The sequence below is a fragment of the Heptranchias perlo genome, chromosome 6 (assembly GCF_035084215.1).
Source record: "Heptranchias perlo isolate sHepPer1 chromosome 6, sHepPer1.hap1, whole genome shotgun sequence".
NCBI lineage: Eukaryota > Metazoa > Chordata > Chondrichthyes > Hexanchiformes > Hexanchidae > Heptranchias > Heptranchias perlo.
Window position 1 is genome coordinate 107077095 of NC_090330.1, and position 24857 is coordinate 107101951.

A 24857-nucleotide genomic window follows, 5' to 3' on the forward strand; every position below is an offset into this window, starting at 1 on the left:
GTCTAGCTCCAACAGTGCCTCGGGTTGCCAACTCTCCAGGATTGTCCTGGAGTCTCCAGGAATTAAAACTAATCTCCAAGACACCGCTGCCAGCAAAAACCCAGCCGAAAAATCACAGGGGCATTAAAAAAATTGTGTGTTATTTTCATTTTCTTTCAACGCTTTTGTTTATTAGTTATAAAAATATTGGAGATGGGGGAAAAAGGCTGTTTGACTGACAGTCAAGAATCATCCAATCAGGTAACAAAGAGTCTGTTCGCTTTCCAATTGGCCGTGGGACGGCAGGGCACCGCGAAGATGGACGTGTCGGGTGGCCAATGGCAGGAGCGTGGGGGCGGGGTAACTGGCGACGGGAGGTCATGTGATGAAACCTCCAGGAATACGTCCAACCAGAAATGGCAACCCCTACCTGTATCTCGGGTGCTGCTGATGATAAATCTTTAGCATCTGTCCACCATGATATTTGTGGATTTATGTTTAAATCCAAAGTCAGATTGCAAGGAGCCCTCCTGGAATGCAGGACTGGAAATTTAAACAAAGTAAATTAGGATGATATTTCAGCACAATATCGTAGAACTACACAGCTGTGTCACATATACCTATGGAATAACATGCATATCATGTCTGTGTTAAAGAACTTAGAACATTATTTACTGTGTTACCTGTGAATAAAAGGAACGAATCACTAAAGAACCACAAGTCAAGAGGCTTAAGAACCTTGGTACTAAACATAAAATCAACACTATTCTCAGTGATGATGGTCACATTGAGCATCACTGTGAAAGTGTACCAATTTATTTATCCCAATCCGGTAACAGGGTTTATAGTGATATCGTCATGTACTTTGCTGAATTTACCCCAGTTTAATTGTCTTGGGGGTGGAAGGTTAATATTTCTCATGTGCCAAGATGTACTTAATGCAGGAAATTGTATTTTTGCTGGTGTAAATTTGAAATATTACATAAATTCGAATGGGCGTTGCATTTTACTGTCATTTCCATTTGTACTGAGTTATAACAGCAGTGACCTATGACCCTCCCATTAGCATTTGTGCGCACAAATGTATGTTTCCTGGAAGCCCTTACTTTCTGCCCCATATAAATCTTACTTTCAAGGGTACAGAGCAATCTAGCAGTGTGTTTCCCATCTTTTCAATTCACCACTATCTAAGCTCCATTCGGTAAAATATTACATGCCACTTTCGGATGGCAGTTTGTGATTTGAGAGGCAAGTTTTTTTAATATTGTACCCACCTTGGGAAACTCTGCCGCTAGCTCATGGGAACTGCGAGTAAAATTTGTTGTGAGTGCCACTTTGAGTTCATGCCCTTAAGCTGAATAGAAGTAGAACAAATCTATTTCCATGTGACTGATAGCACTGATTATGTCTGAACTATGACAACATCATTTTATTTGCAGAAGGACTTTCTAAAGTTAAAGGCAAAGTTCCATTCAATGTGGTTTTTTTATTCCATGAAGAGGATAATGTTTCATATTTATTTTGTTTGAAGTGCTGCACATCTCTGAAATTACATGCAGGTATTCCCAGTGCAGAGAAGCAGTAAAATACGACATACATCTATTTGTTCAGTCGATTAAAATCACATTCATTTATAGCTGTGTGATGATTTCAGTAATTTATCCCAATAAAATATTGTTTGATGACATATAAAGGATAATATTCCAACTTCACGCTCCCAGTGAGAATCCTCACCAGTCCAGAGTACGTATTGGAAATTTGGGCTTATGAGGCATTTGATTTGTTGGCCATTAGGTGGAAAATCATTTGTGGCGTGCCCACGTTTTCAACCTCTCCCAGTACTGAGGGTGTGCTGCACTGTCAGAGGTGCCGCCTTTCGGATGAGATGTTAAACCGAGGCCCCGTCTCAGGTGGATGTAAAAGATCCCACGGCTGGCTATGAAAGACCTGTATCAGCACCTTAAATAGGACGGGTATTAACACTGGGAATAAAAAGAAGCAGAACTTTGTGGGCAATAAGCAGCAAGTCTGTTTAAACTACTGCAGCTGAGGATCCCATTATTGCTGTAAATGACCAGTAAACAACTTTAACCACCCGTGGTCGGTGAGTAGGAGCAGAAACTGGTGGTCGTCAGACCGTCCGTATAAATATATGTACAAGCCTCCCGCCTGGTTTTGACAGAAGTTCCATTTTCCAGGACGGAGGTCCGCCTGAAAGTTAGGATGGAGGACAACACAACAATAAGTCAGCACAACCACCCGCTGTTTGAATTTGATCTCGAAACTGCCCGTTTTTGACGCACAGGGGCAGTAGCAACGTGAAAATCAGCCCCGATACCTCTTATTTTGTTTTAATTCTGTCTGAGGAATGCTACATGTGTTTTTCTGTATATGACTTCAGGAAGGACATTCCAGTGATTAATAAGAAGTTAACAAGCCCTTAACAAGTTTTTTTTCTCTCTCTTTTTGTTACTTTTCTTTCTTCACTTTCCCAGGGAAAACTGCCCAAAATAGTGAAAATATGAACTTTACTCACCATTTTACTTACATCTAACTTTTTGGAGTGCCTTATTTATTGAGGAAAAGATATTCCATTGAATCAATGACCAGTCACTTAGTATCACACTATTTGCTGTTGCTCAGTTGGTAGCGCCTTCACCTCTGAGTCAGAAGGTTGTGGGTTCATAATCCCACTCCAGAGACTTGAGCACAAAATCTAGGCTAATACTCTCAATGCAGTACTGAGGGAGTGCAGCACTGTCAGAGGTGCTGTCTTTTGGATGAGATGTTAAACCGAGGCCCTCTCTGTCCTCTCAGGTGGATGCAAAAGATCCTGTGGCACTATTTCGAAGAAGAGCAAGGGAGTTCTCCCCTGTCTCCTGGCCAATATTCATCCCTCAACCAACATCACTTAATCAGATTATCTCATCATTATCACGTTGCTGTTTGTGGGTCCTTGCTGTTTGCAAATTGGCTGCCGCGTTTCCTACATTACAACAGTGACTACACTTCAAAAAAGTACTTCATTGATTGTAAAGCACTTTGGGACGTCCTGAGGTTGTGAAAGGCACTATATAAATGCAAGTCTTTTCTTTTAGAATGAACCTTGAATGATATAGCACAGAAGGAGGCCATTCGGCCCATCGTGCCTGTGCCGGCTCTTTGAAAGCGCTATCCATCTAGTCCCACTCCCCTGCCCTTTCCCCACAGCCCTGCAAATCTTTCTCCTTCAAGTATTTATCCAATTCCCTTTTGAAAGTTATTATTGAATCTGCTTCCACTGCCCTTTCAGGCAGCGCATTCCAGATCATAACACTTTGCTACTGATAGGACATGGACTCTATTCCATTATTTTACCATACCAAGTTCCAACCTTCTTAAAAAAATTGCATGTGTACATTTTTTGGGGGGGAATGGGGGAGAGAAGAATACTCTTATGAATTTCCAAGAACAAAATAGACTTACTGTCATTTTTTTTAAGTATACATTTAGAAAATGCATGAGGTGGAACATGATACAAAAGCGTCAGATTTATAAAATCTGGCCAGTTTTCAAAATACTGTGACAAATACAGAAAACTTATTTGATACCGAAAATTGTCATGATGCAAAAGCGGTTTTGTTCATCAGCGGGCTGTGAATTTCATCTATGCAGCGCTTATTAAATATAATTAGTGATAAAGTAAAACTATTTCTTGCAGCAAAACATGAATGGGACGACTAGAAAAATGAACAAGACCAGGTTTTCATAGACAGCAGGCAAGAATTACTTCTTTTTAAGTTTTAACACCAAAGGTATTTTAATAACTTCTCTTATGTTGGAGCAATTTACTATTTATGAAGAATATAAAAACAGAGAGATGAGGATATGGAATAGAACCTAACACATTAATTCACTCCCATGGGTCCTATACATAATGCTATATATGTTCTTTATTTGGCATTCATTTTTATCTGGTTACAGTATATTTAAATATTGTAATTAGAAACATTTGTTTCGCTTGTGTAATTATCTGCTGCGTATAAATAGCACAGTAACATGCTGTGCCTCAAATGCTAAGTAGTAAATTTACGCTCATGGTTCCCCGCACAAAGCTTTAAGTTTTAGCCGTGTCATCAGTGAAAGGGTAAATGAAGGCGACACACTTTCCTGCAGGGAATGAGGGAAAGCAGATGAGCCAATTATCTCAGACAATCTCGCACGTCTCTTACTGGCCTCTTCGTGTACTCACATGAGGCTTAGGAAGATGGTGTAATCCTTTTCTTTTAGCTGTGGGGATGATGCTGGTGCCGGGAACAAAACCCTAAAATGACAAATCTTATCTGGACGGATGATACCTGATATCACGTGGCGATGTATTTGTTTTTTTTTTAATTGACAAATTGACTGAAAAGCCTAAAGGATAACACGGGCCGAGAATTTCCTCGGAGCTGCTCCCCTTCAGCTGCCATAACTTCGCCGGAAGTGCGACGGAAAACCTGTCCATGGGCGTTAACGGGGTTTCTGCCGCACTTCCAGTGAAGTTATGGCGGTGGGTCAGAAACGGCTCCGAGGAATTTCCCGGCCACAACCTTTTGCTCTCAACACATAACTAATTCAGTTCAAGAATGAATGCTGCAGCTGGATAGAAGCACCTCTGGCAGGTGAAAGCTGTGGCTCAGTGGGTAGCACTCTAGCCCGTAAGTCCTAGAAGGTTGTGGGTTCAAGGACCCACTCCAGAGACTTGAGTATAGAATCCAGGCTGATACTCTAATGCAGCACTGAGGGAGTGCCGAACCATCGGAGGTGCTGCCTTTTGGATATGATGTTAAACCGAGGCCCTATCTGCCCTCTTGTCGACATAAAAGATCCCATGGCACAATTTGAAGAAGAACAGGGGAGTTCCCCCTGGTGTCCTGGCCAATATTCATCCCTCACCCAACATCACTAAAACAGATTATCTGGTCATTATCTCTGTGTGCAAATTGGCTGCTGTGTTTCCTACATTACAACAGTGACTACACTTCAAAATAAGTACTTAATTGGTGCTATATAAATCCAAGTTCGTTCCTAAAGCACTTTGGGATGTCCTGAGGTCACGAAAGGCACTATATAAATACAAGTTCGTTCTTTCTTTCCGTGATCTTGGTCACAGCAAGCTCAGAAAGCTATTATCTTAGACACATGGTCATTTCTGGAATGTCGAATGGATCTTTACTTTGTAATTGGTTGCTTCATGTCAAGAAACCTTCAATAAAAACAAATCTTTGCTTGTTATTATTATCTGTGTCTTCTGACCTAACCAAGGAGAGTAAATAGATGTTGGAAATTGTGAGTCATTACGGATTTGGAGGGCATAATTTTTCCTCAGCAGTGAAGTTGATTGCTAATTCCCTTTCTCCTTACTATTTAAAAATACAATGTATTTGTCATTTTAAGACATTTTTCATCACTTGTGTTTGTGCCTTTTTGCCTCCATAGTAGAATCATTTCGAGTTAAAATTAAAACAGAATGTGTTCTGAGAGGTGGCTCTGTGCATTACACAATTACTTCCTGGAGTGTTCAAGTCCCTGTGGTGATTTTTTATCCTCTGGGCCTTCAATACTTTACCGTGGGCGTGTAAAGCTGGCTTGACCCATGCGCGGAAATTCATAACAATATCAGTTTGTACAAATATCATAGTTTGCAAATTTCCTTTAAAGGGGAAGGAAAGTTCAGGGAATTTACCACCTCCTCTCCCCCCCCCAACCTCCTTCCTATCTGTTTCCCTCAAGAAGGCCTTTTTTACTTTCAAAAATTCACTTTTTTTTAAGAAATCACATAAAATGCGAAAAGAAATTGCCTATTTGACTTTCTCTCCATTTGTGTCTTATGCTGGGAATTTCCTCAGGGATTCTCCCAATCAACCACCTAACTTCAGCAGAAACCCTGAATAAACAGGGTCTGCACTGATCTTCCACTGAGGTTATGGCAGTCAATGGGGAGAAGTCTACGGGATGTCCCAGCAATGGTCTCTCCCGTGCTCCCTCCCTCTTCCTCACAGGCATTGGAAATTAGAATGTTTGTCTCACAAGTGTCAACAAAACACAATTGTGATAATCAGTTTGCTTCAAAATTCAACGTATTTATTTTGAAAATTGAAGTATTAGTAAATGAAAAAAGACACACTCTATCTCTCTCTCTCTCTCTCCCGTCTCTCTCTCTCTCTCTCTCTCCATCTTTCCCTCTCTTCCCCCTCAGCTTAATACACTTTCTAAAATTTGTACAACAAAAAACAAAAGCTACAACAGGTGTGTAATCAGAACATAGTCATTTACTTTATCTCTCTGTTTTGTTTGAAAAATCAATAGAAATTTTGACTCAAAGCTTTTGAAATTTATTTTCTTTATTTTCAAAATTATTTGAAAAAAAAAGCCACACCAACGAAAATGTTAGAAGGTAATTACGTAAAAAATATCCTGTAAACACGGCTGACTGAACACGGGGTTGCAGCGTGGGAAATCAGGCACACTGCACGTGTTCAGACTGCACAAACCAAAGTCAGTTCTTAAAGCCAATTTAAAACGTGCGATATTGGCTCACCCACCCATTAAACACCTCTCCAGATTTTTCCATTGGCCATCACTATCATCCAGTCAAAATTACCCCCATTGTGTCGAGAGTTCCTTCATCCTGGGCACTTGGCAGGGGATGTCTGCAATAGGCCCTCCCCTCAGGTTGTCAACACAGTGAAATAAATGCAAAAGGCAGGAACACGCATTGACAGTCAGGGTTTTGCAACAGAAAGATGTGTGGGAAGACGTTTGCAAAGCTCCGAAGGCCAGAATGCTGGAGGATAGTTGGAAGTTATTTCGTTTAAGTCAAGCAAGACGGCCCTTTGATGTAGGGAAGTGTCATTATTTTGTATTACTACATGAAGACAAGTTGTACTGATTGAGTTTGATCATAACTGTTACTCCGTATGTTCACTTGCTGTGAAATAAAGCAGCTTAACAATTCCTACCGGGCCTCACCTTAAGTGATTTTGGTCCACCTTCAAAAAGATTGAAGAGATATACACGGAGGCAAACACGAAAGACATGAATATCCAGTTCACGTCACATGGAGATATTATTGTTACACCCTGGATTTTGTTATTGTACAGTTAAGACTTTGGACAGTATGGGCACACCCTCCTATACATGAGACAACAGACTGCTTACAGGAATGAATAGCCCCTCTGGACCTCAGAATAGCTAAGATAAGACCTGAAACTTCTAACAGGAATCTTTTACGCCAACTTGGTCAGCGAAGCAAGCCTTCGTTTAATGTCTCATCCAAAATACAAGACCTCAGACAATGTTGCACTCCCTCAGTACTGCAGTGAAGTGTCGGGCTAAATTATGTGCTGGAATCCTAGATGGGGAAAGGCAAGAATGCTGCCAATGAGCGGAGTAATAGGAAAAATAATACCACCCCCATCCAAAAAAAATCACCAAGAAAAGAATCAGTTGTTAGAGTATTGTATTTAATCTGTAGGCAAGATAAAAAGTAAAATATCTGCCGGTAATAGCAGTCCATGATTACCATGGAGAACAATCTGTTTCAGACCATCAGTGGGCTATTCTTCGCAGTATGATATTACTGTGTTCTTTATGAACCAATTATGGTTGTATTTGATAGAGATAATCTATTTTGTGTTTTTAAGAAAGAAGTGTATTAAGCCGTTGGTTTGGGCCCGAGACGATTGTTGAGCTCAGTAATTGATGTTGCGTCTCATTGAGAACAGATCAGTTCTTTCATGGGAAACAGGTGATCATAAAGCTCTGTCTGAAAATAACTATTCATCTGCCGAATAGCTCCATATAAAAACAGTTATCGCTTGCAAAATAGCTTTATACCGCCAGCCATCTATCTGAACCATTACAGCTCACAGCCACTAAAGAAAATATATAACTTACTAACTCACTTCTGGTTAGAGCCGCATGCAGGATATTCCTGAATAAAAACAGCCTTCGGATTTTTGGGGTCGAACCCAACTAAACCAGAAACTTTCTTGCTCAAAGATAAATTCCAAAAGTGGGTCTAATGCTAATAAAACATGGAAATAAAAACGTCAGCGTTCTCCAGCTCTGGTGCGGACCAGGCAGCTGCCTTTCCCTTTTGGAGTAGGAGCATTTCATCTTCCCTCTGTAGTGACAGACAGCATCTGGTACATAGAATTAACAGCACAGCAACAGGCCATTCGGCCCAACTGGTTTATGCTCCACACGAGCCTCCTCCCACCTTACTTCATCTCACCCTATCGGCATATCCTTCTACTCCTTTCTCCTTCATGTGTTTATCCAGCTTCCCCTTAAATGCATCTATTCTATTCGCCTCAACTACTCCACGTGGTAGCGAGTTCCGCATTCTCACCACTCTCTGGGTAAAGAAGTTTCTCCTGAATTCCTTATTGGATTTATTAGTGACTATCTTATATTAATGGCCCCTAGTTTTGGTCTCCCCCACAAGTGGAAACATCTTCCCTACGTCTACCCTATCAAACCCTTTCTTAATTTTAACGGCCTCTATTAGCTGACCCCTCGGCCTCCTTTTTTCTACAGCGGCACACCTTTAGTTCCATGCTGGAGGAGACAACTACTGATACCAACCAACTCACTTGAGCATTGTACGTTACAAAGGAAGTGTTTCGTTTTTGCTGGTTAAACCTGAAACTTTCTAATTATGAATATCGGCCTAGAGATCGGATCGCACCCGAATCGCGCCGAGTGCGGCACCCGTCCAACGAGGGCAGTGGCAGGGCTGCAGGAAATCGCTCCATCGGCGTAATTTTAGGACCACGCTACCTCAACGTGTTTTGTTTTGGGTGGATTCTAGGGTTGGAGTTTGAAATGTAGGGGCGGATTTTACTCTTTATTGTGTTTCAGGAGAATCAGACAGGCTCCATTACAAACATACAATCCCCCTCGCCAGATTCTCCTCTGATCCCTTTACATCCAAATGCATGAAGAGGAAACTCTGCGCTATGTTTTTAATTTTATTTTGCACCAAGCGTTAGCGTCAAGTACACTTAATGCAAAGTAAAGTTTCTCCTCTGTTGTCTGCCCCCCCACCCCCCACAACGATATCTTTTAACCCTCAACTTCAGATGGGAACTCCCACTCCCCCGACTGTATCGGCCTGACATTTCTGTGCAGCAATTCTTGCGCCCTTTCTAAGTGAGGTGACAGGTACAGTTCAGCAGGAGCAAGCGTAAAATAATTAGTATGGGAACGAGGAGCCTCAAAAAGGGAGTTTGTGATAAATGGAACAATCATACAGTGCGCCGGTCAGGGGAAAGATCTAGGGGCTAGTGTCAGTCTAGTAAAGAAAAAAGGCAAATAAGATAAACAGAGGGATGGCATACAGAACCAGCCTGAAAACAGGTTCAGACGGGACGTAATGGAGTGCCAAATTAGGCAGGAAATCAATTCTGGCTGTTTCCATACCCCGCCCAGGTTTCGGGTCAGGTCCGGTGTGGGCAGGTGAAAGCAGCTGTCCAAAACAGCTGGAAACATCATTAATTACATAGAATTTTACGCAAAATAAACACGCTGAAGCTCGGGGGGACTTCAACCTCTAAGCTTCAACCAGTGTAAGCAGATTGGAACTGTGCGCTTATAACTCTTCCTGATGAGTCCCCCCGTGAGTATCTGCCTGTACCTGTAATCTCACGGTCGCTGTGTGATCTGCCTGTACCAGTAATCTCAGGGTCACTGTGTGATCTGCCTGTACCAGTAATCTCAGGGTCACTGTGTGATCTGCCTGTACCAGTAATCTCAGGGTCACTGTGTGATCTGCCTGTACCAGTAATCTCAGGGTCACTGTGTGATCTGCCTGTACCAGTAATCTCAGGGTCGCTGTGTGATCTGCCTGTACCAGTAATCTCAGGGTCACTGTGTGATCTGCCTGTACCAGTAATCTCAGGGTCACTGTGTGATCTGCCTGTACCAGTAATCTCACGGTCGCTGTGTGATCTGCCTGTACCAGAAATCTCATGGTCACTGTATGATCTGCCTGTACCAGTAATCTCAGGGTCACTGTGTGATCTGCCTGTACCAGTAATCTCACGGTCGCTGTGTGATCTGCCTGTACCAGTAATCTCAGGGTCACTGTGTGATCTGCCTGTACCAGTAATCTCAGGGTCACTGTGTGATCTGCCTGTACCAGTAATCTCACGGTCGCTGTGTGATCTGCCTGTACCAGAAATCTCATGGTCACTGTATGATCTGCCTGTACCAGTAATCTCAGGGTCACTGTGTGATCTGCCTGTACCAGTAATCTCAGGGTCACTGTGTGATCTGCCTGTACCAGTAATCTCACGGTCGCTGTGTGATCTGCCTGTACCAGAAATCTCATGGTCACTGTATGATCTGCCTGTACCAGTAATATCACGGTCGCTGTGTGATCTGCCTGTACCAGAAATCTCATGGTCACTGTATGATCTGCCTGTACCAGTAATCTCAGGGTCGCTGTGTGATCTGCCTGTACCAGTAATCTCATGGTCACTGTATGATCTGCCTGTACCAGTAATCTCAGGGTCGCTGTGTGATCTGCCTGTACCAGTAATCTCACGGTCGCTGTGTGATCTGCCTGTACCAGTAATCTCAGGGTCGCTGTGTGATCTGCCTGTACCAGTAATCTCAGGGTCACTGTGTGATCTGCCTGTACCAGTAATCTCAGGGTCGCTGTGTGATCTGCCTGTACCAGTAATCTCACGGTCGCTGTGTGATCTGCCTGTACCAGTAATCTCAGGGTCACTGTGTGATCTGCCTGTACCAATAATCTCAGGGTCACTGTGTGATCTGCCTGTACCAGTAATCTCACGGTCACTGTATGATCTGCCTGTACCAGTAATCTCAGGGTCACTGTGTGATCTGCCTGTACCAGTAATCTCAGGGTCACTGTGTGATCTGCCTGTACCAGTAATCTCAGGGTCACTGTGTGATCTGCCTGTACCAGTAATCTCAGGGTCACTGTGTGATCTGCCTGTACCAGTAATCTCAGGGTCACTGTATGATCTGCCTGTACCAGTAATCTCACGGTCACTGTATGATCTGCCTGTACCAGTAATCTCACGGTCGCTGTGTGATCTGCCTGTACCAGAAATCTCATGGTCACTGTATGATCTGCCTGTACCAGTAATCTCACGGTCGCTGTATGATCTGCCTGTACCAGTAATCTCAGGGTCGCTGTGTGATCTGCCTGTACCAGTAATCTCACGGTCGCTGTGTGATCTGCCTGTACCAGTAATCTCAGGGTCACTGTGTGATCTGCCTGTACCAGTAATCTCAGGGTCACTGTGTGATCTGCCTGTACCAGTAATCTCACGGTCACTGTATGATCTGCCTGTACCAGTAATCTCAGGGTCACTGTGTGATCTGCCTGTACCAGTAATCTCAGGGTCACTGTGTGATCTGCCTGTACCAGTAATCTCAGGGTCACTGTATGATCTGCCTGTACCAGTAATCTCAGGGTCACTGTGTGATCTGCCTGTACCAGTAATCTCAGGGTCACTGTGTGATCTGCCTGTACCAGTAATCTCAGGGTCACTGTGTGATCTGCCTGTACCAGTAATCTCAGGGTCACTGTATGTAGTGGGTTGTGTAATATGATTAAAAAGCATTAAGTAACATCTCAGTGTTTCCTAGTTTTCGAGCTTGTTTAAAAGGGGTCTGGATACGGATTATCCTGTAAAAAGCCAATGTATATTTAGCCTATTAGGAGGTTAGCAGATTCAATAGTAACTTTCAAAAGGGAATTGGATAAATACTTGAAAAGGAAAAATTTGCAGGGCTATGGGAAAAAAGCAGGGGGAGTGGGACTAAATGGATAGCTCTTTCAGAGAGCTGGCACAGGCACGATGGGCCGAATGTCTTCCTTCTGTGCTGCAAATTTTTCCTTTTCAAGTGTATATCCAATTCCCTTTTGAAAGTTATTATTGAATCTGCTCCCACCGCCCTTTCAGGCAGCGCATTCCAGATCATAACAGTTCGTTGCGTAAAAACATTTCTCCTCATCTCCCATCTGGTTCTTTTGCCAATTATCTTAAATCTGTGTCCTCTGGTTACCGACCCTCCTGCCAGTGGAAACAGTTTCTCCTTATTGCGTCTATCAAAACCTTTCATAATTTTGCACACCTCTACTAAATCTCCCCTTAACCATCTCTGCTCTAAGGCGAACAATCCCAGCTTCTCCAGTCTCTCCACGTAACTGAAGTCCCTCATCCCTAGTACCATTCCTTGGTGATTACAGCACCCTGTATCAATCAGCATTGTTCACAGGCCATAAAAAATGTCAAGGGGCTGAAATCTAGCTACACAGTATTAGTAACAGGCATATTAACATGAAATATGGCATTCTGTTATTTTTAAGGAACGTGTTAACCATGTCTTTGTTGTTAAAAGGGACAACACCTTTGTTAAAGAAGAGGCAGAGCCACTCCATACATATGTGATTTTAACCCAAAAGACTTTGTTTAAAATACAGCCAACCCTTCTTTTCAAGGACCAGAGAGGTGCAAAATCCTAGTGCTTGATATGTGGCACCAAAAATGATGGAGGAACGATCTTTGAAAAATCAAAAGTATGAAGAATGCTAATTGCCCTTCAGGGAAACCTTACTGTACAGCAGCTCAAGCACAGAATCAGTCAATTATCTGTGCAGTTATTGGACATGCAAGACGTTTGGAACTAGCAAACTAATCATCCACAATTAATTTCACACGGGAGATAGTAGTTCAACATTATTACATTTGCGAATTGTTTTGTCACAAAGCGGGTTTTGCGGGAATAACCCAATTGGTTTTATTCTGTTACTTCCACCACAATGGCCGACGAAGCATCACCTTGCAGCTAAGGCGGTCATGTGGTGAAGCAAGGCGAGTTCCTGCGCATAGCGCCCGAAATGAAATGTCAGACAAGAGCTAGTGTTATCTCTCTGATCACCAAACAGTGGAGATCACGGAAGGTTGCTGTTTCAGGGACAGGCTTGTAATTGGGTATTGACTATTCTTCTAATATGCTGGATTGTAATTGGAAGCAGTCACAAGTTCATTATTAGTCTCAGCTTTGAAGAGAGCAGAATACAATAAAGGTCTGAACAAAATAAATACACGTAGGGAGCTGCAGTTAAGATGCTGCTGTGAGCAATTTCACACTCTTCTTATCAATGTGCGTATTTACCCGATGGCAATTATTTAGGTTGTTCAGAAACAAGGCAAAACAACAATCAGTCCTGTAATTAAAGCAAGTCTATCTCTTTCCTTGTCCGCAGTTTGCGCTGCAGAGATGCGCCAGATTTATAACAACAACTTGCATTTATATAGTGCCTTTAACGTAGTAAAACGTCCCAAGGCGCTTCACAGGAGCGATTATCAAACAAAATTTGACACCAAGCCACATAAATAGGTATTAGGACAGGCGACCGAAAGCTTGGTCAAAGAGATAGGTTTTAAGGAGCTTCTTAACAGAGAGGAGAGAGAGGTTTAGACATTTACGGAGGGAATTCCAGAGCATAGGGTCTAGGCAGCTGAAGGCCCGGCCACCAATGGTGGAGCGATGAAAATCGGGGATACGCAAGAGGCCAGAATTGGCGGAGCGCAGAGATCTCGGAGGGTTGTAGGGCTGGAGGAGGTTACAGAGATAGGGAGGGGCGAGGCCATGGAGGAATTTAAAAACAAGGATGAGAATTTTTAAATCGAGGCGTTGCCGGACCGGGAGCCAATGGAGGTTAGCGAGCACAGGAAATATCTGTATATCGAAGGCCTTTCTAAAGCTGACATAAATAAAGAGCCCTTTCGGCTGTCAAGCAAATTGCACCATGTAGACCTTGTCAAAATCTGTATTCCAGATTCATTCTGCACTCTCAGAGCATCGCAACTGAATGAGAGTGAATGCAACCTCATCTACTCTAGCAGATTTGCCAGCTCTCTGGATTGGAGCAAGAGATTGAAGATTTTCAGGTAATGTCTCCTAGTTCAGGGCGATTGATTTTTTTTTTCCAACTTCACTGGGTTACAAGGCGAAAGTCGCACTTTCCATTTGGAGACCGGAAGACAACAATTCAGTGTGAATAGAAGATTATTGTTTTTTGCCTCTACCTAGAGCCTGTGATTTTAAACTTAACAAAATACGAAATAAACCTCTGTGGCTACATCCTGGGACTGAATTTCTGAACCTGGGCTAATGACTGGGAGCTTCGCCTACCAGCGACACATATTGAGAAATCACCAGCACTCCTGCCCTGGATTCTCCAACCGTTACATTCAGTGGATGGGAATTCACGGATCACATGCCCATAATTTCCTGGAATTTGCAGTTGGCAGGAGAGGCTCCTCACCAACAACACAAACTCAGAACATCACCCCGGTTAACTGTTCATAGCAGTGCCAACCGGCAATCCTTTGAACAGATTGAAATCCAGATGGCGTTAATCCAGATTTCTATTTGCATTGCTATCGCCATTTTATTTTAAAACAGTAAGATTTCGCAATTGTCGAGTGAGTTGTGAATTAAATGGATATAATTCAACAACGATTTTAGTAAAATCAGAATCCGAGGACCTATTTTCAGTTAAGTAGCTTGATTGCCACCCCATATTCAGAGGCTTGTACCGAGCTAAGAGCCAACTGAAAACACCAAGACTGATACATCCCCTGTTCCACTCATCCACAGCAATTCAAAAGGGGAGGCCATACACAAGTAAATTTTGCCCGATACAGACAAATGGAATACAGAATTCTCTTGCTTGAGTCATCTTCCATTATCACTCCTTCTCCGCTGAAGAAGATGGTATCATTGTCTATTTACAAACAGCTGGAATGCAACATGTGTCCAGTGGTACCTTCACAGGAAGGCCCAAGACATAGTGCACTGGAGTTTGGTGCAATAGAGAATATCTATATTGTAAAGAAAATGAAAGAACTTGCATTTATATAGCGCCTTTCACAACCTCAGGACATCCCAAAGCGCTTTACAGCCAATAAAGTACTTTTGAAGTGTAGTCACTGTTGTAATGTAAGAAGTGCATCAGCCAATTTACGCACAGCAAGGTCCCACAAACAGAAATGAGATAATGACCAGATAATTTGTTTTTAGTGATGTTGGTTGAGGGATAAATATTGGCCAGGACACCGGGGAGAACTCCCCTGCTCTTCTTCCAATAGTGGCCATGGGATCTTTTACGTCCACCTGAGAGGGCAGACGGGGCCTCGGTTTAACGTCTCATCCAAAAAAAGGCACCTCCGACAGTGCAGCACTCCCTTAGTACTGCGCTGGAGTGTCAGCATAGAACCTGGACTTCATCTCCAGCAGAGTCATGAACCATAATGACTGGACTAAGGGACAAAGTTCTGAAGATAAGTAAATAGGAAGCAACTCTTCCTCACCCTCTCCAACACTGACCTTTAACCTCAGGCTGTAAGCAACACAAATGCATTGGCATATTTTCAATTGCCACTCCCACAGGTGGTTGCTCATTGATAATCTAGGATCTGTACCACAAATAACCTTGCATTCCTCAACCAAAATTGCACAAGTAAGATCACTGACCTTGATTTCTTGCAAGGGAAATGGGCTCACCATAGAAAACTAATATTTATAACGAAGTGCGTATTGACACCACTGTGTCAGCCAATGAGTTGGAGGCAGGGTGGGACTTACAGCAGGGACTCACAGCAAACAGAGTCTATTTACTGAGCAAACAGAGTCTGTTAAAAAAAAGAGTCTCTACGAACTACAGCAAACAGAACTCATGACCAAAACTACAGCAAAATCTCCCAATAAGAGCAGGATTACTTATCCAGCAAAATGCAGTGAGTGGAGGATAGTTACATAATACAAATTATGTGCATAAAATCAATCCCAGTCACTTACAGCAGTGTGGACTCCAGGCGTGATTGACAGGGGAATTACCCAATCATCTCCATTCTGGGCGGGACTTGTGGTGTCACTATATGCAGCCAATTTATAAAGCAGCATAACCTCCCACCTACTGTCAGCAATAGCCTGGGATAGTTACTCATCTTTAAATGATCATTTTAACTAGTCCAACCCCTTACGTTTTTATGGGTTTTTAGTGAGTCCCTAGTGGGATCCAGTATCCCTGTAGCTTGGCATGCAAAGTTGGGTAATCCGAGTTTCACACTGAAGTGAAAGGGGGAGGGTGGGGTTAAACACATTTCCATTCCCAGACTGCATATGATGCTACTTCAAGGAGAGCTGCCTCACCTCTATTAATGCAGATTGCTTGACAAGTATTGTAGATGACAATCCTGATCTGTATTGGACGTTCAGTGGTGGGCCAGACTCTCTCTCATGGTGGATGTGCTTCGTCCTATAGGTATGAAAGATTGAATCTGTCAGAAAGTTTTTTGACTGACAAACTTTTATTTTATTTTGATCTTCCTTTGGATGATCTTAACATCAAACATCAAAGGGAAAGATTAAAAAAATAGCTCAGGGTAGCAGTGCTTTTCATCAGTTTGTTTCTCGCTGTACAAATTTATGGTAGAAGTTAAAGAAGGACTCTGAGGGTTTTGCATCACATAAATCTTCTCACCACAGAAGCCTGGTCCAAATTAAAAAATGTTTCTACCAAGAACTGCTAGATCAGGACATTTATTATTTTGAAAGAGACACTGTAAACTAGCTAATTTACAGTTTTCTGTCATCTTGTTTCTTAATAAATATGCTTAATAGATTTTAGCCCAAGACAAATGGCTATTTGTGGGTGAAATCAGGAGTGTAATGCGATATCCCATACTTTTTCCAGTGCACATAATCACAGTAAATACATTTATTGTTCACCTTAGGCGTGCTACATCCCATCCCAGATTACTTTGTGAATAAGGTCACATTTCTGTACATAAGGAGTGAGGGGTGCTTTTTAATTGTCTGAGATGGGTGGTTACTTTATCTGTGGACTGAGAAAATAAAAAGTTTTCTTTTTGTGCCCGTGCTTCTACTAATAGTTAGTACAAGATCGAGAAACAACATCACGTTTAAGGTGATCGGCAAAAAAAAACCAAAGGCGACATGAGGAAGCATGTTTTTACGCAGAGAGTAGTTACGATCTGGAATGCGCTGCCTGAAAGGGCGGTGGAAGCAGATTCAATGGTGACTTTCAAAAAGGAATTGGATAAATACTTGAAGGGAAAAAATTTGCAGGGCCATGGGGAAAGAGCGGGGGGATGGAACTAACTGGATAGCTCTTACAAACAGCCGGCACGGGCTCGATGGACCGAATGGCCTCCTTCTGTGCTCTAACCATTCTATGATTCTATGTTTTTCTGTTCCATACTTCGACAATACTAGACTCTCTCTGATGGAAGTGTTCATCGAAGGCAACATAAATTTAATTATCTCCTTTGATTTTGCTCCATAATTAGTGGTTGTTCTCCGTTAGACAGTATTGGCTTACAAAATGCATTTATTTCCATTTGTTCCTCCAGTCCTTGTCAGGGCATTTTTGAGTGACTGCTGACTTAAATTATCTACAGCATCAAATGTACCAACAGCTTGGATTTATACAGCGCCTTTAACATAGTAAAAACATCCCAAGGCCCTTCACAGGAGCGATTATCAGACAAAGTTTGACACCGAGCCACATAAGGAGATATTAGGATAGGTGACCAAAAGCTTGGTCAAAGAGGTAGATTTTAAGGAGTGGCTTAAAGAAGGAGAGAGAGGTAGAGAGGCGGAGAGGTTTAGGGGGGGAATTCCAGAGCTTGAGGCCTAGGCAGCTGAAGGCACGGCCGCCAATGGTGGAGCGATTAAAATTAGGGATGCGCAAGAGGCCAGAATTGGAGGTGCGCAGAGATTGTGGAGATCTCATCTACTTTCCACTCATTTCATACTCACTTCTACTTTCCACTCATTTTATACTCACATCTACTTTCCACTCATTTTATACTCACATCTACTTTTTAATCATTTTATACTCACATCTATTTCTGCTCATTTTATACTTATATCTACTTTCCACTCATTTTATACTCTCTTCTACTTTCTAATCATTTTATACTCACATCTATTTCTGCTCATTTTATACTCACATCTACTTTCTACTCATTTTCTACTCTCATCTACTTTATGCTCCCTTTCTATTTTCTCCTCACATCTATTTTCTATTCACCTTTACTCGATTAAAATTAGCAAATGAAGGAAAGCATCCTCCATAGTTTCCTCGTTAGATCGAACCACATAATTTTAATTTGTTGCAGATAATGAGTTGCTGATTAGAAACTTCAGTGTCACCTCAGGAAGCTTGTTAATGACTTGCAACAACAGAATATTTCCTGCAGTAAGCAACAGTTCTGACCTCTAACTTCCTTCTCTCAGATTAACATTCACAATGAATACAATTTATTTTCGCAGTTTCCTTAAAGACTCTGAAGTGAATGCAATCATCTTGACATGATAGAGAGTAGAAAGTAGATGCAAGTGTAAAATGAGTCTGGAAACGCCAAGTCATTTTACACCCAGAGTCCAAATACTGATAAATTTATGATCCCTGCATATTAATCGATGAATCTAATGTAACTGTCAAAAGTAACAGAAAAGTAGCTAATCTTAATCAGATCTGGTTCTAATATCTTCTAGAATGTTCCTCCACAGTGTGTCCAGTTCCCATGCCAGCCCTTCAAAGGCCAATAATGCCTTTGTCGGGCGCTCATCCTCTCTCTCTCTCTCTCTCGCTCTCTCCCAACAACCATCACTTACCCCAGTGCTTCTGCTCAGAGTGCACTGCACATTTTCTACCAAATACATCTTCAGCGGTAGTGCAAAACAGGTTATAGCAATTCAGCCACCCACTACACACCCTGAATCGGGTGGGACGTAAAACAGGCAGCCAATTCGCTATCGCCCATTTTGTCCCACCACCGAAATTGAATTTCATCCCCTCGGTATCAAAACTTTAAAATCAGCGGCAGCCCCCTGGCTGATTGCTACTTGCTTTAAGATCTCTCTGCACCTTGTAACAATTGGTTCCAATCCAAACGTTTTTCATTTGCACATACGCCGCAGAAATACAGGGTCTGAGCTTTCAGCTTCCCTGATTGTGAGTTTGCTCTGATGGGACTGCATCGTGTCAAAAGATCATAAACAATGGAAATCTGCCATGTTCGAAATTCAATATTAAGCTCAGCAATAACAAAATAAAACGTACACTTAAGGGTTACTTCACTGAAGTCAAGAACGTACAGTATTAATGAAATCATATCTCAGGTGTCCAGGATATAGATCAAGTGTTGAAATGCATCCATCTTTAGAAGTAATCTTCTGTCACACCTATTGCATTATTCAAAGACAAAGGATACTTCCATATGAAGGTGTTACTTTTTCAGAAAGGTCCTGAAGGATTTTAGACTTTTCAATATGGACTTTTAATACTTGTTTTTAAAGAAGACTAAAAGAACGGACTTCAAACCCTCGATTACTCGGTGAAAGAACGCGGCATTGTCAATTTGAGCAAAATAAGAATGCTGGGAAATTAGGCCATTGACATGTCCTGCAGAGGATCATGGGTGTTTTTACTACAATACTGGGGCGGACGCAGTTTTGCGGAGTTAACAGGTCGGATGTGTCAACAAGACTGGCATTGGTAAACCACAAGACCTGATAAGAAGAAACAATGCTGATAGTTGTCGAGATAAGGAAACAAAACCTGCGGACCTGATAGAAGATTCTATAGTGTTAGTGTTCCAAAACAACCCGTATATGGCATGATGTTCAACAGCAGATTTTGAAGGTAAAGACACATAAAACAGCCCAATCTACAAGGGTTTTCAGGAGAATCACATGCGACGTCAGGACAAGACGGCATAGGAGAGGACCCTTCATTCTCCCTGGAACGAGGGACTTGATCAATCCTTTGTCATGAGTTGTACTCACTAGAAAAAGGTTGTATGAGAAGCTGCTACTTTCTTTCTTGTAAAAACTGTGTCGTGTCTGTATGTCAAATTAAATTCTTTCAAGTTAGACAATAAGTACACAGTGGGCTCGATTTTTGGACGTCCGAGCCGGCGGGTCCGTGGCGGGCGGGGGGGCTCCGAAAATCGGGGTTCCCCAGTGACGCGCTTAGATGCGCGCGCAGCCCCCGCATGCAGGACTCCCGCCGGCAATTAAAGCCGGCCAGATACCACTTAAGGCAATTAATTTGATAGTTCAGGTCGTTAGCAGACCTGATCTGGAGGATATTTTAGGAGGGGTGGGATTTTCATCTCAACTGAGCGTGCTTCCCCTACTCCCAGTTGAAATGGACGTGTTGCAGCCTCCAGCCTGTGGCAGCTGTAACGGTCTATTTGACAGGTCGGGGGGGGAGGAGACCCTCACTCATTGCAGGAGGCCACTCTGTCACTCTGGACAAAGTTTGGCCTCCACCACTCTCCTCCTAACAATAAAATTCACCAACTTGAAACCTCAACCCCGGTGTGCAGACACATTTACCTACCTTGCGGACCCCCTCAAACATACATCTTCCGGATGGGGGCTGCCATAGCTGAGGTCATGACCTCCTCGGAGGACGAACAGAATCACCAGCCTCGCCGGCTACGCCGTCCACCTCTGACATGTGGAGCTCCACAACACAGTGCTGTGACACATCCACCTGCACAGCAGGAGGGAGGGCAACCGCAGAGAGGGATGCGTCGCAGAAGGCACTACCCTCGCCACAGGGTCCACAGACCGAGGCTCAGCTTCCTGGACCTCTCTGAGCAGCAGTGCACACGGAGGCTCAGAGTCACTCAACATGTAGTCGTGGACATCTGCAGCCTCCTTCATGCCGAGCTGCTCCCGGCTGGCCCAAGCACCATCTTCTTACCTGTCGCTGTCAAAGTCACCACTGCCCTCAACAACTTCTCCTCCGCATCCTTCCAGGGTGCCACCGAGGACATTGCCGACGTCTCTCAGTCGTCTGCACAAAAGAGCCCTGCAAATACATGTACACCCACTCTGCAGTGACGCAATGGGTGGCATCAGGTGTCGGTCTTCATGGTGATCCTCAGGAAAGGGCATTATTGCACAAACCAGACAAGATTTGCAAAGACGTGGCAGTAGTGGTGACAATATAATATGTAATGTGAGTTGATCAGAAATCAAATATAAGTAAAAACTATGACAAACCCTCAAACACCCTTGTGCATCCCCTTCATGCTCACGACACGTTTGCCTTACGCTTGCTACTGCACATACGTGATGCATGCCCTGTGGCTACAGCACAGGTAGTGGCAGGTTGAGTGAGGCTGACTGTGAAAGAGATGCATGAGAGGGTGAGTATGAGACAGAGCCATGAGATTGTATGAGGATTGGGTTGAGATGTAGTGGTGGGATGAGTACTGGCGAGGTGAGTAAGTGCAGGTAAGATGAGGATGAGCTTTGAGTGGGTGTGAGGGGTGATGTGACAGAGTAGTGTTGGCAGTGCAGAAGGAGATGTGGGGTGGGGGCGGTGATGTGGAAGACGGAGTGTAGGGGAATGAGTAAGTTTACTCTCTTCGGCTGACCTACTTGGGTCATTGAAGCGCCTCCTGCACTGTATGCAGGTGCGAGATATGTTGGTGGTGCTGGTGACCTCCTCTGCCACCTCGAGCCAGGCCTTTGTGGTAGCAGAGGCAGGCCATTTCCTCCCATCCTCCGGGGAGAAGATCTCTGTCCTCCCCCCATCCAGTAGGACCTGGAGTGAGGCATCATTAAACCTGGGAGCAGCCTTCCCTCTGGGCTGCTCCATGCTGTAATTTTGGCTCCTTTCTGCAGCATCAGTCAGTGGAGGACTGCCCCTTTAAATAGGGCTCCTCCAGCTGACAGCCTATGATGCGGGTGCGCAGTCCGCCTGCTGCGCAGCTTTCCAGCGCGAAACCCGGAAGCCAAGGTAAGTGGCTTCAATTAGGCTGCAATCGCGTGCGGAGCACCCCGAATTCACTGGGCGCGTTACCCACGCGCCCTGTCGACCCCCCGCCGCGAACCCGCCTCCCTCCTAATATCGAGCCCAGTGTCTCGCTTGATCCTTGGCCTTCTGTATTCTGAACAAGAGAGAAAAGAAACCCTACAGTCCTCCTGGTCCAGGGACAATTTCATCATCGTCACTTATCAGGACTATAGGGTGCAATCTTCCATGCGGATTCTCCCGCTTGGCTCCCGTCAACTTCAACAGAGGGGCTGCTAATAGCCCAGAGAAACCTTATCAATAGCACTTGCCTTCAACTTTAATCTCATCTGTAAATTTGGAGATTTTTTGATGCCCTCATCCCAGGCATTTATTTGCATTTAAATAATATGTGTCCCTGAAACTGACCCTGGGTTTACCAATGTGAAGTTCTTAGCTTCAAAAGTTTCCATTTATGGCTACCCTCTGTTTCCTGTTTATGAACCACAACAATTTTCCATCCAGCACTCTAACTCATCGGCTATTCCAGGATTCTTTACTTTAGCTGTTGATTTCTGATCTGAAGCATTGTTAGAAGGTTTTAAAACTCTTAAGTATAAATCATTTCTCAAAAAAGAAAAAAAAAGATTTGCATTTATATAGCGTCTTTCACGGCCTCAGGTCGTCCCAAAGCACAAAATAGGAACAGGAGTGGGCCATTTAGCCCCTCGAGCTTGTTCCGCCATTCAATGAGATCATGGCTGATCTGTGAACTGACTCCATATACCCGCCTTAGCCCCATATCCCTTAATACCTTTGGTTAATAAAAATCTATCGATCTCAGATTTAAAATTAACAATTGAGCTAGCATCAACTGCCGTTTGCAGAAGAGAGTTCCAAACTTCTCCCACCCTTTGCGTGTAGAAGTGTTTCCTAACTTCACTCCTGAAAGTCCTGGCTCTAATTTTTAGGCTATGTCCCCTAGTCCTAGACTCCCCACCCAGCGGAAATAGTTTCTCTCTATCTACTCTATCAGTTCTTGAAAACTTTGATCAAATCGCTCCATAATCTTCTAAATTCCAGGGAATACAACCCTAGTTTGTGTAATCTCTCCTCGTAATTTAACCCTTGGAGTCCAAGTATCATTCTAGTAAATCTATACTGCACTCCCTCCAAGGCCAATATATCCTTCCTACGGTGCGGTGCTCAGAACTGAACACAGTACTCCAGGTGCGTTCTAACCAGGGTTTTGTATAGCTGTAGCATAACTTCTACCCCCTTGTACTCTAGTCCTCTAGAAATAAAGGCCAGCATTCCATTAGCCTTTTTGATTATTTTCTGTACCTGCCCACAAGCTTTTCACCATTTAGAAAGTACTCTTATCTATCTTTTTTAGGTCCAAAGTGGATGACCTCACACTTGCCTACATTTGCCACAGTTTTGCCCATTCACTCAATCTATTACTATCTCTCTATAATTTTATGCTTCCATCTACACTGCTTACAATAGTTCACAGAAAATGAAATACTTTTGAAGTGTAGTCACTGTTGTAATATAGGAAATACGGTAGACAATTTGTGCACAGCAAGATCCCACAAACAGCAATGTGATAATGACCAGATCATCTGTGTTTTAGTGATGTTGGTTGAGGGATAAATATTGGCCAGGACACAGGGGAAAACTCGTTGAAATAGTGTCACGGGATCTTTTACGCCCACCTGAGAGGGCAGACGGGGCCTCGGTTTAACGTCTCGTCCAAAAGACAGCACCTCCAACATGCCCTCAGTACTGCACTGGAAAGTCAGCGTAGATTTTGTACACAAGTCTCTGGAGTGGGACTTGAACCAATGCCCTTCTAACTCAGTAGGTTGAGAGTGCTACTGACTGAGCCGCAGCTAACACCTCATCTCCAATATGCCAGGAATACCTCTTATCATTTCCTAACTCCACGCTGCCTGCTCTTTATCATGATGATTTTCTCTTTGCGTGTAAGTATAAAGCAGTGTTCCTGCTTCAATTCCTATTTTTTTCACTAAAATTAACTAACAAGGGGGAAATATTTTCCCAGTTGACATAAAATGATTTTGACAGAAAAAAAAGCCATAGCAAAATAACCAAATCGTCCTTGGATTTCCTTTGTGTATAAGGTCTCCTTCTGAAAATTTGTACCTGAAAGGAATCACACCTTTGTTCTTAGAGCTGCCTTTCCTGCAATAAGTCACGGATTCCTACGGATCTCTGCTCCTGCATTGTATTTCAGTTCTCCAGCAAGTACAACTTGCATTTATATAGCGTCTTTAACATGGTGAAATGTCTCAAGACGCTTCACAGGAGCGATTATCAAACAAAATTTGACACCGAGTCACATAAGGAAATATTACGGCCGGTGACCAAAAACTTGGTCAAAAAGGTAGGTTTTAAGGAGCGTCTTAAAGGGGGAGGGAGAGGTTTAGGGAGGGAATTCCACAGCTAAGGGCTGAGACAGCTGAAGACATGGCCGCCAATGGTGGGGCGAAGAAAACTGAGGACCAATACAACATTGATTCAGTTTTCTGGCAGGAAAAGTGAAGTAAAGATGTGACGTAGAGATGTGACAACTCCACGCTCGTCTTGGGCTCAATGAGAAAAGCTGTAGAGTATAGTTAACGATGGAAAAGTAATAGAAGTATCAAAGAAAACTCCTCTTTGTTATCTTTGAAAACTTGCCTTCGTCGGAATCTGTTGGTATAAGGCATCAACGTCCTACCTTAGGGTTTGAAATTGTACTTTCAGTCTGTATTTTCAGCCATCTTCTCCTTTGACTCCAATTTCAGCTCATTAAGATGTTTCCTGCAGTCTTCTAAAAATGCAGTGAATTGCATGTTAGCAATTGGCCAATGAACATGGTTATAAGTACATATTTTTTTTTATTCGTTCATGGGATGTGGTCGTCACTGGCAAGGCCAGCATTTATTGCCCATCGCTTAATTGCCCTCGAGACGGTGGTGGTGAGCCACTTTCTTGACAACAGAGTGGC

The 24857-nt window shown here is 43.2% G+C and overlaps 1 long non-coding RNA gene across 1 annotated transcript; it reads right to left on the reverse strand.

Annotated features, from left to right (window-relative positions):
- Positions 1–201: 201 nt before the first annotated feature.
- LOC137322599 (uncharacterized) lies at positions 202–24653 on the reverse strand. Its single transcript, XR_010963200.1, has 3 exons — positions 24588–24653; positions 16210–16315; positions 202–522 (listed from the first exon to the last, which is right to left on the reverse strand). It is a non-coding gene; the product is annotated as an uncharacterized lncRNA (long non-coding RNA).
- Between the last annotated feature and the right edge of the window lie 204 nt (positions 24654–24857).